This window comes from Myotis davidii, unplaced genomic scaffold, assembly GCF_000327345.1.
Source record: "Myotis davidii unplaced genomic scaffold, ASM32734v1 scaffold208, whole genome shotgun sequence".
In the NCBI taxonomy this organism is placed as follows: domain Eukaryota; kingdom Metazoa; phylum Chordata; class Mammalia; order Chiroptera; family Vespertilionidae; genus Myotis; species Myotis davidii.
The window spans coordinates 760,650-763,545 of record NW_006299706.1 but is presented as its reverse complement, the minus strand read 5'-3'; the positions used below and the strand labels follow the sequence as shown (position 1 = coordinate 763,545).

Here is a 2,896-nt window from a genome sequence, read left to right as displayed (position 1 = left end):
ATATTTTTCCACTGATTTTTAGAGAGATGGTAGGGAGGGGGAGAGACTGAGAGAGAGAGACATCGATTGGTTGCCTCCTGCACATGCCCTGACCGGGACCAGGGATCAAGCCTGCAATTGAGGTACATGCCCTTGAGCAGAACTGAACCTGTGACCCTTCAGTCTGTGAGCCAACCACTGAGCAACCTTGTTTTGTTCTCATGGAAGTCACTGATAAAATATGGAATTCAGGATCTTCCAAATGGCTGCATCTGTAGGGTTTTGGGGTAAGGGCTAGAGCCAAGTGACATACGAAAACCTCTTGAAGAAGATGAGAGAGAGAAACACTGGAGCTTGACTACCTGTGCTAAGAAATGCCATCAGCTTTTCACACCTCTCAGCAGAGGGAGGTCTCCAGACATCCTGGGCTCATTCATTCATTAACTGGCTGTGACAGGAAGTCAGGCATTGTGATAGTAAGTCTAAGGAACACAAATATGTGTGATGCACAGACTGTGAGTCCTGCAGACACCTGGATGGTATGAGGATACCACACATCAAAGAAAAGCCTATCAAGAAATTACTGCAATGCCTCTGGCTGGGGGAGAACCAGCCACATTCTCACTTTTCACCGTCCCCAGGAGCCTGGAAAAACATGGCTGCCCGGGGCCAGGAAAAGGTTAAACACAGAGAGCTGCACTTCCAGAAGGCCACTTCAGGGCAAAAAGAAGGGCATACAGAATGGGCGTCAGAAGCTCACAGGTTGGTGGGAGCAGCAAGTATTTAAAGACGCCAGCACAGTGTGAAAAATACTTTGATGGGGTAAGGCCACGGGACCACATTGTGAACTTTATGTGGGCAAATTAGGAAAATTTCACTGAAGTGTTGACATGAAGTTAGGTCCTTATTTCCAAGAATTCCTTGTTTAGGAATTTGTTGTCCACAAGATGAATGAGGAACCAGCCATATCTAATATAAGAGATTCCTCTAGAGCAGCGGTTCTCAACCTGTGGGTCGCGACCCCTTTGGCGGTCGAATGTCCCTTTCACAGGGATCGCCTAAGACCATCCTGCATATCAGATATTTACATGATGATCCATAACAGTAGCAACATGACAGTTATGAAGTAGCAACGAAAATAATTTTATGGTTGGGTCACAAAATGCGGAACTGTATGTAAAGGGCCAGAAGGTTGAGAACCACTGCTCTACAGGGAAAAGTGGAGGTTAGGATGCTAAATCACTGTGGGCCCTTTCTGGGAATGGCACAGGGCTGAAGGGACACACATACATATATGTGTTTGTCGGAAGGACAGATATCCAGTCCTTTTCTCCAGTGATGGACCATCAACAACAACGACAGCAATAGTAGTGATGACTGACACCTACATAGCACTTACTCTGTGCCAGGGGCTGTTTTAAGTGCTTTTCATAAACTCTCACAGGCAAAAACAGGTGGTGGCGAGGTGGGGCCCAGGTAACGGGGTCATGCATTCAGGCAGGGACTTACCTGGCTTGAATCTCCCATTGGTGCCGAAGGAAGAAGCACCAGATTTTCTCCTCCGCTTGCCCGGATGTGAGACACAGGAATAGAGGCTTAAAAAAAACAAAACATCAGAGGCCCCAGCTGGGCGGCTTAGTTGGTTGGAGCATCCCGAACACCAAAAAGGTTTCAGGTTCGATTCCCATTCAGAGCATACCCTCAGTCCCGACGTGTGTGGGAGGAAACCGATCCATGTTTTCCTCTCACATCAATGTTTTTCTCTCTAAAATCAATAAGGATTTTTATTTTTATTTTAAGCATCAGAGGAAGGCAGAGTGGGATAGAAGGGCACGAACCTTGGAGACACACCCGAAAACGCTGCCTACTAGTTGTGTATCCTTGGGCAGTCATTCCTTCCCCCCACTTGTAAAACAGGGTACAGAATGCTTACTTTGCAACGTTGTTGTGGGGTAGGGGGTTATAAATATGTACAAGATACCCTGGTTTAGGAAGTGCTCAATAAATGGGAATCCTTACTACAGCCTTTTATGCTCCGTGTAGCTAACTGTTCGGGCTCCCCAAAGAAGACGTATTTCCTGGTCCTGCGGACCATGTCTCAATCATCTTTAAATACCCAGAGCCCGACTTAACCAAAGAAGGCCCTTACCAAGCCCACTTGACTTCTTAAATGAGTAACCCAGCACCAAGCACCAAAGCGCTCAGTCCACTTCCCACAAAGGCCGGCTCATTTGGGTCCGTACGGGAGAGAGGACGGTGGCAATCCGCCAGGGGCTCAAGCGCCGAGCCGGCCCAGCAGAATCCACCCGGACCCTCCCCAGGTTTACATTTGGCAGAGGAACGCCGCCCCGGGTCGCTGGACCCTCAGCCAGCTTTGTCCTTGGTGACAGTGCCACCTAGCGAGGGCCCGGGGCACTGCCGCCTGCTCCCTACTCGCGGCAACTGCTGGGACCACTGCGACATGTCAGCCCTTCAGGCTTCGGGCTTGGGACGGAGAACGCGGTCCTCCGGGCCGCCTCCTTCCATCCTACGTCCGGGCGAGTGGTTTGGACTATAGGCGCTCTCCTCCCGTGACCCTGGGAAGCCCACGCTGTCCCTCCCCGACCTCGTCCAGACCCCGGGACCTGATCGGCGCGAAGGGTCAGCAATCTCACACTTAATGGACCAGCGATCTATCCCACACTTGGCGGTCCCCTGGCATCTAATCTTCGGGAGTAGGCAGAGCGGGCATTGCCCTCACCAGCCACTGTACAGATGAGGCGACTGGAGGAAGGCAGTCCACCCAAGTCACACAACGGAACGAACCAGCGGCTGGGCCGGGCGAGAATCCCAGACTCTTGCTACCGGGTCCCTATCTCCTTCCCCAGCTACGCGCCCCTTATTCGGCGTGGCGACCGGGCATGCCCACGTGGCCTCA

At 51.3% G+C, this 2,896-nt stretch overlaps 1 protein-coding gene across 1 annotated transcript in view; it reads right to left on the bottom strand.

Moving 5' to 3' along the window:
- The window catches only part of CHRNB2 (cholinergic receptor nicotinic beta 2 subunit), a 19,863-nt gene extending 16,973 nt beyond the window's left edge, over nucleotides 1–2,890 (bottom strand). The window contains exons 1-2 of the mRNA XM_006775757.2: nucleotides 2,720–2,890; nucleotides 1,489–1,574 (exon numbers count right to left, since the gene is read on the bottom strand). The gene's annotated coding sequence lies outside the window, so the exon portion shown is untranslated. The remainder of the gene's footprint in view (nucleotides 1–1,488; nucleotides 1,575–2,719) is intronic.
- Between the last annotated feature and the right edge of the window lie 6 nt (nucleotides 2,891–2,896).